Genomic DNA, 11,711 nt, shown 5'->3' on the forward strand with positions numbered 1-11,711 from the left:
GGAATGGATTGTTGTTGGAACCATAGATAAACAATTCAATTATCATTTCAATGAGTCACAGTTTTGTGGAACAAATTAATGATAATTGGAGCTCCACTGTACTACTAACACTACTGCTACTGCTAAATTGCAGTAAATTGCAGTAATTTATTCTTAAGGATCTCTCTAATAAAAAACTTGCACTTGATAATCTTACGTTAGAACATTCTAGTGAATTGATAGGGCTTTGTGTTCATGTATAGGAAACTCCTGCTTGTTGAGATAGCTAGAATTAAATTTTCACGGCAGTTACTGTAATTAGACATGAACACCAAATTCTTTCTCTGTTTAAACGTGATTCCTGGATTAAATTTATTGTCCAATACCTCTTCTGTAGTTTAGAATTTGTTCACAATTCTATGAACTGTCAACCTAACTCCAGGAAAAAGTCCCAAAAATTCTCTATAACATTCAGTATTGTAATTTTTTTTATTGCAACATATTAAAATAATTAATTCTTTAGCAAATCTGTGGTCCAAAATTCGACACATGTGCAATGATTCAATGTGCTGCATTAGAGGAAAGGAGGGACTCATCTGTACAACATGCATTCTAGCCTACAGCTACGCAAAATAGATGTCACTTACTATGCAGTCCTATTACTTCAACTATGCTGGAGTTGTTTTGGATAAAAATTTTGTTGTTCAACTGTTTTAGGCTTGATCTACTTGTACTGTATTGTGGTTTCGTCTTCAAGGAAAGGTAGGTAAATAAATAAATTATTCACGAAGCTATATACATACATAAGTGTTCTGCCCAAGGGCAGGTCTTTCACTGCAAACCCAGCTTTCTCCAATCTTTCCTATTTTCTGCCTTCCTCTTAGTCTTCGCATATGATCCATATATCTTAATGTTGTTTATCATCTGATATCTTCTGCCCCGAACTCTTCTCCCATTCACCATTCCTTCCAGTGCATCCTTCAGTAGGTAGTTTCTTCTCAGCCAGTGACCTAACCAATTCCTTGTTCTCTTTCTGATCAGTTTCGGCATCATTCTTTCTTCACCCACTCTTTCCAACACAGCTTAGTTTCTTATTCTGTCTGTCCATTTCACACACTCCATTGTTCTCCATATACATATTTCAAATGCTTCTATTTGCTTCTCTTCACTTCATCGTAATGTCTATGTTTCTGCTGCATATTTTTTTGAGGCGAGGAATTAATTTCTCAGAAGTGTTTTTAAGCGCACATTCTTCAACAGTATGAACTAATTTCAGGTTATAAGCATATTATACTTCAAAATTGACATGAGCATGAAATACTAGATATATATATATTTTTTTTTTATATATATATTTTGATGTACCGAAGTACATATGATATTTCCACGCAGATATTCTGCGTCATCACATGATGAAAGAGAGATGGAACGGAGAAAAATTCTCTCCGGCGCCGGGATTTGAACCCGGGTTTTCAGCTCTACGTGCTGACGCTTTATCCACTAAGCTACGCCGGATATAATCCCGACGCCGTTTAGAATCGTCTCAGATTAAGCTCCATCTCTTGGGTTCCCTCTAGTGGCCGCCCTCTGCACTACGTCATAGATGTCTATGAACGCAGGACCGAAGTCCATACATGTGTTGAGGTGCACTCAGATGAGTGACTGTTTGGCCGGGATCCGACGGTATGGGCGCCGTCTTTAAATCACAAAGTGATTTATTACGCATATCATATATATTTTGATGTACCGAAGTACATATGATATTTCCACGCAGATATTCTGCGTCATCACATGATGAAAGAGAGATGGAACGGAGAAAAATTCTCTCCGGCGCCGGGATTTGAACCCGGGTTTTCAGCTCTACGTGCTGACGCTTTATCCACTAAGCTTAGTGGATAAAGCGTCAGCACGTAGAGCTGAAAACCCGGGTTCAAATCCCGGCGCCGGAGAGAATTTTTCTCCGTTCCATCTCTCTTTCATCATGAAATATTAGGCTTATGAACTGACCACTATTTTCTAGTACCAGTTTGTACAGGCGATTTTTCCTTCAATTATTCATCATTTGTTTGGTCTTTATTAGCAGATTGTCAGAATTATAACTTACCATTATGAATCATGAATGTTAAGTTTATAGTAGTCAGTAATGAAACAGACAATGTTGCTGTGGTGGTGATAACACCACCATCATCAGCAACATCGGACTAAACCTTAAATTGCATTCACTGACATGGCTGTGGTGGTATTCTGTAGTAAATAAGTAACCAAGTAATGTATTTGGATTTATACAAAATTGTTAGCGTAATATTCTTAACAGTGGAATTATTATTTTTTAATTGGTTTCCCTTTATCTCCAAGATAGCTATTTGTCACCAGTGCTATGTACACATCAGTCAGTAGGTTTGTTCCAGCAAGCAATTCGTAACTTATTCCGAACTAATACCAAACTTCTTTAGACACATGCACCAGTTGTGTACGGTATTAGAACTAGTTCGAAATTTTACATTGTTGGAACATTTCTTGAACTCTTCTTTCACGGCCTTCAGAGTTTCTTCTCATATTAAAATTTAATTCGTCATAAAATATATCACTATCACCTTCGAAAACACTCATGATCGACTATTTTTTTATTTTAATCTGCCTAGTCTTGAAGCATTTTAACTGTAACTTCAGATTAAACCATCTGTACATATGTCAACAGTTCAGAATTCCCAGTTCTTGCTTTTATTCGAGAACCAATTTTACTCATTTTGAACACGTTCTAATGCATGTTGGAAGAGAGAATTGGGAGTTCAGAATTGGTTTGGAATCAATTCTAGTTTTGTTCGAACACACACTGAGCTACTTCACATGAACTGTGCTGGAACAAATCTAATAAAGCACTGTTGAAAACAAAGTATAAACGTGAATAATGCTCATTTCTGTACACTCTGTTATAAAGCATAAAATATCAAGCATCTTCTAGCCTCTCAGTTGTAGCAATAATTTTTTTAAACATTGAAAAAATGCACCGTGCTTAACAGAGGGAATTTTCAAAGAAATGGTCATCATAAATTCAAACCAAGTTTGTTGAATTTCTTTGTTTACCAAGATTAGCACATCCTGACTTTTATCATATTTACACCAAAGAAATTATATAAAAGATTTATCATAAAAAGTGACCATACGAGATAATAAAAATAGAATTTAAATGATATATTATTCTGTAATCATCAAAGAACGTAAAAGTAATGACATAGTATGTTATAATTTTAGTGGTTTTAACAATTAAAATTATAGATCTTTTAGTATTCTTTTGTCAAATTTCACTTTAATATTCGAAAAGATTATTATTCATATTGTAAACTTTTATGCAAAGTAAAAAATAATAATGATGAAACGAATTTTTAGTGTTTACATTTTCATGGAAAGATTTGGTCAGAATGGTTTTTACCAAACCAAATTCACATATAAGAAAATGTGCATATAATAGATGTTCTGTATACTGGTACACAACTACTTACTGTAGAATTAATGCAGTATCCATAACAATGTACACTATGAAGTTTAAAAGGTTAAGATCAGCTTTCCCTTAATTGTTTGAAACATGAACCTTTGAAAATAGTTGAAAGTAGGGCCACCTTTAGAGAAATGCTTTGTCCTTGTAACTGCACAGTATGTTTTGCTTTGTTAAAACAATATTCTTAAAAGGCAAAATACTATGTGAATATGGATATAAATATGTACGTTAGTGATATTTATTTACAATCTTAAAAAAAATTCTAACTGCAATTGCGAATAACACTGAAGAAATGTGTATACTATAAGCTTAAAATTTGGCTTTCAAATTTTTGGATTTACAACTATATCTTGAAATTTAAATTATCAAACTGTACCATTTTAGGGTTTACTTGCTTCTACCTCTGGAGGCGGCCTTACAAAGATATGATTAAGTTCACCCTTGATTGTGTGTTCATAATTTGTTCTGAATTAAAAAAACTTGTCTGTAGAATAGTCTTTATTTCCAGTGTAATTTTAGAACCGAACACACTTGTAAGAACCTACTTTGCAAGTATGAATATGACAATAGTGCTATTTTGAGGAAGAGATGGATCTTCTTGAGTGTTAGTGATACGAGGATTATCTGGGACAGTTCACTGTGCCCAAGTAGGTCATAAATTCATTGAGCAGTAGAAATTGGGCTGTGGTGTAGGTGTAGTCTCACATAAAGTGAAAACTGGACAAGAAGGGATGTTAATCGATATTAACTACTTGAGTAATGATGGTAATATTATGATTCTGATACGAATGTTGAAAGGGAAGAACATGTGTACATAATTTCCCTTCAAGTAAAACAATTTGTATGAACTGTATGGAAGTGTTAAAGTTTGTTAACAGTTCTTTTATTTTTTCTATAGAACATATAATTATACCTTTTGACTTTTTTGTCTTTTCTTCAGGAACTTTAAACTTCAGGCAATTAGTGAATGTGTCTGACATTTACCAAAAGGAACACAATGTTACTGGTTCGATATATATTGCCAAAGTAGTGTATACTTAGTGTTGGAGAAATGGTAAGCTGTCTGGCAGCTTCAGGGAATATTCAGAAATCAGGTCAGTTCTGCCCCATTTGCCCATGTAAGTTGGAGAGGAGTTAAAGACATGTGCTTGTAAACACCATAAATCTGGTAGGCACATTCTCTTACTGGATGGCCTTTAAAATAGGTTTACTGCTAAAACTGTAGTATTCTAGTTGGACCATTAATGAATCTGAAAATACTAGTATAAATTTAATTATTGCAGAATATGTTGTTTATGCCAGTTGTCAGATCATTTCCAAAGCGTTACGTTTTAATAAAGTTTATAAAAATATTTTTCTAATTACGGTACTTCAAATTCTGTATAATTTAGGTACTTGAAGGTATGTTGAGTTTCTTCTTTCAAGTTGCTCTCATTGCAATTATGAAACTCATCATTGCATCCATTAGTTTTCAGTGAATGCTCTTTCTAAATCTGCTTGTTTGCTTATTTATTTTTTTTTATTTTAGTAGGTTATTTTACGACGCTTAATCAACAGCTTAGGTTATTTAGCATCTGTTGCTTACTTATTTTCAATGTCAAGTAAAGAATGTTGGTTGAAACAGAACAATAATTGTATTATGAATTGTAGATTAAAGACCAACAAGTATTCTACTGATTGCTCTGATTACACTGGTTAAGTTCCTTCATTAATTTGTATAGTTTGGTTCAGAAAGAGCTCATAAAATTTATTATTTTTAACAATGTGTGTACCGAAAAATCTTACTGTGAAATAGATAATAATGAGAGGGAAGTATCGAAGAGATTTCACCGAATTAAGACTTAGAAGGGAAATATTAATGAGCTCGTGTTGGAACCTACCAGTACCCTCGAACTGCATACACACAGCAGATAGACAAATATAAAAAAATGATATGTTCCTGCTATCCTGCTAACTGTAAGAGAGTGAAAACGTATTAATTTTTTTTAATCCACTAGTGGGTATTTGACTGTACCATCCAAACAAGTGTCCCCATTTATGAGCAATGTGTTGAAACTATAGTTCTTTTTTTTGTCCTGGTATGCATTGCTCTTAGTGCACTGTGGGAGGCAAACTATTACTCTGTCCAGAAAGTAATGCCCATTTTTTTTCTCGGTAAATATTTATTTCAGAAAAATGAATATGATACACATTATAAAGGGACTTTTTTCTACACACCCTATTTTTCCACATAATCTCCATCAACTTTTATGGTCTTACGCCACCACGAAAGAAGAGCATGTATACCTTGTCTTTACCAGTCCTTGCTCTGGTAACACAGCAAAGTACTCGTTTCAGGCTCAGAGTGATAGACCCAGGTTTCATAGCCTGTTACGATTCGTGACAAAGATAACTCCCCGAAAGTTGTTTACACATCAAGGTTCTTTCCCTCATGCTGGTCTGAGGTATTATCTGTGCCAGTATTAAAGAACCCTTGTTCAAAACAACAATGCACAGCTCCAAAAACAATGGCACTTACTAAGATAACGAAATCTTTCTTTCCTCTTTAAAAAATGCAGAAAAGGCATAATATATTAGTGACTTAAAAATAAATGTTGCCTTTCTGCTATTGCTTACATACATTATTTCTTTCATCTGCATTCCTTTTTTTCCTTCAAATTTTAAATTTTCCACATAGGGGAGAGTGCCAACACCGTGAATGCAATACATCTGCATGTGCTTATCCTGTTTTTGTTGATATTAGTAACTATACTCCAACCTTCTTATAATGAAATTAGATTTGTTGATTCTGTTATTCTTTATTCCTGGCACAGAGAATACCGCTACTAGTACCAGATGATTTTGCTCAACAAGGAATGACCCTTAATAATAGACGATACACAATTAACATTAAGATTATAAAAATTATAGCATTAGGAATTTTTTTTTCCATTGTAATGAAATGTTTGTGCAGGGTTACAGTGTAGCTGCTTGGTTTTTTAATGTTCATAATATCCGACAGAGGGTTAAAATGCTGAATTTCATATCGTTTGACATCCCTCATAATGTCTGTGTGTAGTGTGGAATGTATGTATGAATCTTTGTACTTTAAGTGTAAGACCATCTTCACTTTGTTTTTGTCATGTACGTGTGTGTGTGTGTACATATACGCTTATAATGAACATGCATATAGTACCTATATATTATATATTATCATGTTGAGCTTCGATCATAAGTCTGAGTTTAGATGGATAATTTGTGTGTTTTATAAGGCTGACAACATTTTCATAGGCTGAAAACTTTGTAGAATTCTATCCTGCCTGTTCCATTTTACTCTGCTTCAGTTTGGAAACAAAAAGTGCAGCTTAATATAAAAATGTGTGAAAACATATCCATCGAGTTTTTAATAATATTGTTTCTGTTGTCTCAAGTGACATTGCTTTAATAGAATGCCTTTACAATTTAAGCCTGGAAACACATTAAACAATAAATTGAAGTTCAAGGTAGAATGATCAAAATTCTGTACATCCATTCAATTTAAATCCATTTGTGCACAGAATTTTGGAAAGGAGAAAAGATTGATCTGTAAAGTATTACGGATGACTATACAAAGATTATTTATTAGGTATTATTATATTGTTGCTGGGCTTAAAGCGTTACAAGAAGGCTGTAGATGTATTACAATATGAAAATATTTGGTATTGTTAGATCGTACTGGCATTTTGTTCACATGTGGTTTTACACATTCAGATTAATGTCAAGATTTGTCTCTTGAAATATTTTATAATCTTGCATAATCAGAATCTGGATTTTGACGACAAGCTCCTTTATAAAATATATTTGTGGTTTCTACCTCTTAAACATGCATAATTTAAATGTTTTATTTTTGTACTATTTTCGAGTTGAACGTAATTTTAAAGCTTCATTTTCAAGTGTTTGGTTGGTATTTGTGTTGTATTCTTTATTTACCAACACCTGTAGTAAATTGCTTTATTTATTTTTACTAAGAGTTAAATTTAATATAAAAATAAATATTTGAGTGCCTGCTTTTATGACCCTGGTAATTAAACGCACAACAGTCTCAGTCATTACTATGCATTACAGAAACGAACAAACCATAACAGCTAACATGGTGGTTTAATGTTGTCACCGATCATAATAAAATAATTTGAGATTGAACTTTGAAGTTTTCCCTTCCAGCATGTATTCCATTGTTAGTATCTGAATTTTGTATTCATATGGATTGCACATACTGACAGTGAAAAAAATAATTATTTATAATACAAGTGTTAAAAATGGAATTTTATTTTGTGAGTAGGCGGCCTTATTTTGCAAATATCTCTAGTCACAAAATAGCGTCATTTTTAACATTGTGTTTTACACGATTTTTTAGACAGCTGTTCGTCCATGTAATGATGAAATTTCATCCGATTAAAAACTAGATATGATACATTTCAATGGTAGAGCATGCGACTGCAAATTGAAAGGTCCCTGGTTGAAACCAGAGTCAGTGGATATCCAGAGTAATGCAATTGGCCGCCATTGTTATTTTATTTCAACACGCTTGGAATATGAACATTTAAAGTAAAAATCAATTTAGGTCAGTGTCTGTGGCTCTTAAAATTAAAAATAGTTTACTCTTATTTAGGCTACATAAGCTACATTCATTCCCTATTCAACTGTATATGGCAATAGTGTACTGAAATAACAATGGCTGATTTGTCGACATTTCTGTTGCAAAGGATTGCAGTACTCTGGTTCAAACAAAGATGTCCCCTAACATTTTATAATAAATTTAATTCTTAATTGATTCATATAGTCATCAATAAAATAGTTGTTGAAGATATTTATATAATTTGTGTTTGTTTTCTGACGAAAAACAGTAATTTTTAAAAGTATCCTTCGCATTTTTTGAACAACTTCATTGATTAGTTTCAAATGTAATCTTCATCTTACGATGTTTGGTGACGTATACACGTCCGTTGATGTGACATATTAATTAATTTAAATACTATTATAGTCACAATCATGCCATGGTATGAAACAAAAATTTCACAACCTCGAGCGGGAATCGAACCTGCGACTTCCTGTTCTCCGGTCAGGCGCTGGCTTGGAATTATCCTTTCATACTGGCGACTCTGTTATAGAGTACTGTCCATAGCGTCTGATCTAGTCAGCACTGCTTATGGCTTGAAAGAAACTTTACAAATGTAATCTTCATCTTACGATGTTTGGTGGCGTGAGACGAACTCGATAGCTCAGTGGTAGAGCGCCTGATCGGAGAACAGGAAGTCGCAGGTTCGATTCCCACTTGAGGTTGTGAAATTTTTCTTTCATACCATGGCATGATTGTGACTATAATAGTATTTAAATTCATGATTAGTTTCAATTGCTGCTGCATGACATCTGGTGGCAAATAATCAACAATCGGCGCAAACAGTTGAAAATCATTGTTAAAAATACTTTTTTCAGTAGATTTAAAAATATACTTTTAGGAATAACTGTCTAAAAATTGTCATATAATATTTCAATAAGGTTACAATAAACTTTTCAAGGCCTTGTTTGAGTTTGATATCACATTTTCCTTATTTTTCAATAATTGCAAATAAGGAAATAAAACAGAGCAATTTTTAGGAGAGAGAAAAAAAATGCTCTAATGAACATCATTATGTTCAAATAATTTAACTTTGTAACAGTGGTTTGTTTAATTTAATAAACATATTAACAATGGTTTGTTTAATTTAATAAACATTATCATTAATTTTTTCTTACATTTGAGGTACCGTACTTTCTTTTAAAGTTTAGAATAATTTTAATGGTAATTTTAAAGCATTTTTTAATAATGAAAATCTGGGCCATGGTCATCATCATCATCGTTATTCATGAATTTAGACTATTGGCTGCCCTGTTTCTGACTTCAAATTCACTGAATCAAGTAGATACGCGTAAAATTTGTTGGGTTAATTGAATGAATAGGTACCTCTGACTGAGGTTCTAGCTGATATGTATCACTACATATTATATTATCAGACATCTCACTTGACGATATGTGTCAGAGGAGAAATAATTGTTTATATCCATCTGAAGTCTGATTATTGTAATATGTAGCTAATCGGCAATGTATACAATGGAGGGGGAAAGGAACTGACCACCAAACCCCATTATATCCTGGCCTAGTTGCCTCATAAGTGGTGCCATGTTGGTATCACTTATGAGGTTCAGGCCTGTCTTCGGACAGTTGACTAAACAACAGTTTAATGAAGTCCAATATCTTGACCAACTTTCAGTGATCATGTATCTCAGTATTTCTCAAACTTTCGGAAAAATGGTCACTTCAAGAATTCTGAAAATGTTACGTATCACCATAAATTTTGAGCTGTTAATAATACAACTTCTATAAATGAGCCCTTATAATTCCCTTCACAAATACTTCGTGTTGTTTTATCAAAAGTAAGGCCTATACATTAAAAATACATTTCTTTATACATTTAACTGTGTTTTCAATATAAAACTCGCTGTGCTACCAGACAAAAGAAAAATTGTATTTCGTAACAAACAATTTGATGTCTGAACATGTAGGCCTGTCTAATTTCTAAGCATCATAATAAGTACACTACATAATTATACATATGAAAATAATAACGTTCAAATAAGGAACACAGTGACACACATTGTTACCCTATGGTTTAAAATATCCGTTTCACACTATTACATTCGTTTCCATTTACAACCCAGTCATTAATTCATTTTGTACTACAGCTTTTGGATGCGTATTTGAAATCTGTTTGCATAGACTAATCTGTTTGTGTATTTCCACTTTCATTACCTAACAGATTATTACAAGGTATGGGTGGTTTTGTGTTTCTTTTCTACAGCTAAGCTATGTATTTTTAACCATACTTCTGCTTAATGAACACCAATATTGCCACAGACTACAAGTAATTGAACAATAATTTTATCTGATTCACTTCGATAGCTAGAATATTTAGCATTGAAACCACAAGTCAATTAATGTAATGGGAACAGTATCTCACCGATGATAATAAGGAAACAAGTTGTACAGTACTGTAGTAATCATGGAATTATTTTAAGTACCGTATAAAATATTCGAGGGTTGTTTTTTGTACAGACTTCTCATTGTGTGTATGAGTCTTGATTATCATAATAAAGAAATGCCATTCAGAGGAACATCTGTGAGAAAGTGACTTTCTGTAATGGATGTTTAAGCATTTTCTTTTCTTGTGTAAAAATAGTGTAACCCTATGTATTATAAACAAGTGGTAATGTGACTTTGATATGGGCATACAGACATTTTTCAGACGAAAGAGAGACATTTGGAATGTGAATAAAATTGATCCATTGAATTTTTAATGCAGTTGGGAATCGAAGTTTTTAAACAATATGTCCTGTAATAATGTGATATATAGTAAAACTTATGTTGACATTATGGGTTGCATTAAAACGTAGTCAACTTACAAAAGTATGCGTTTTTTTAACACCATTACCCTGTGACAATGTTATTTACTGTACTTCATGAAAACGAATTTCGTAGTAAATCAAGCAATCCACGACTGTGTGTTATTGTTTTCCAGTTTCTTTAAAGACCACACGAACACTCAAATTATCATTATTTTTTCCTTTGCTTCAATATTTTTAATATAATTTTCTGTTTCTTTGTTCGTCTTAAGTACAATGGTTTTAATAATTTGTTTAATTGAAACATTTTCTAAGCATTAACACAAAAATTTGTATCTCAGAAGGCAGGAGTAGTTATAAATGAAAATGAAACAAAATACCTTATATATATAAGACTTTCAAGAACCAAAACAAGCATTACTATCAGATGTACTCTTAGATGGGCAGAAATTAAACATTTTTAAATATTTAGGTTCTTCAATTACTACCTAGAATAATGAATTAAGTGAAGAGGCTAGGGCAAGGATTACTGTGGTGGTAGTAGTAGAGTTTTTCCCATAGAAACAAATGTCGACCTGGTTGGCGAGTTGGTATAGCGCTGGCCTTCTATGCCCAAGGTTGCGGGTTCGATCCTGGGCCAGGTCGATGGCATTTAAGTGTGCTTAAATGCGACAGGCTCATGTCAGTAGATTTACTGGCATGTAAAAGAACTCCTGCGGGACAAAATTCTGGCACATCCGGCGACGCTGATATAACCTCTGCAGTTGTGAGCGTCGTTAAATAAAACATAACATTTAACATTTAGAAACAAATTTTTATTTCTGTGGTTCCATATGGAGGT

The sequence above is a fragment of the Periplaneta americana genome, chromosome 6 (genome assembly GCF_040183065.1).
Source record: "Periplaneta americana isolate PAMFEO1 chromosome 6, P.americana_PAMFEO1_priV1, whole genome shotgun sequence".
Classification (NCBI taxonomy): Eukaryota; Metazoa; Arthropoda; class Insecta; order Blattodea; family Blattidae; genus Periplaneta; species Periplaneta americana.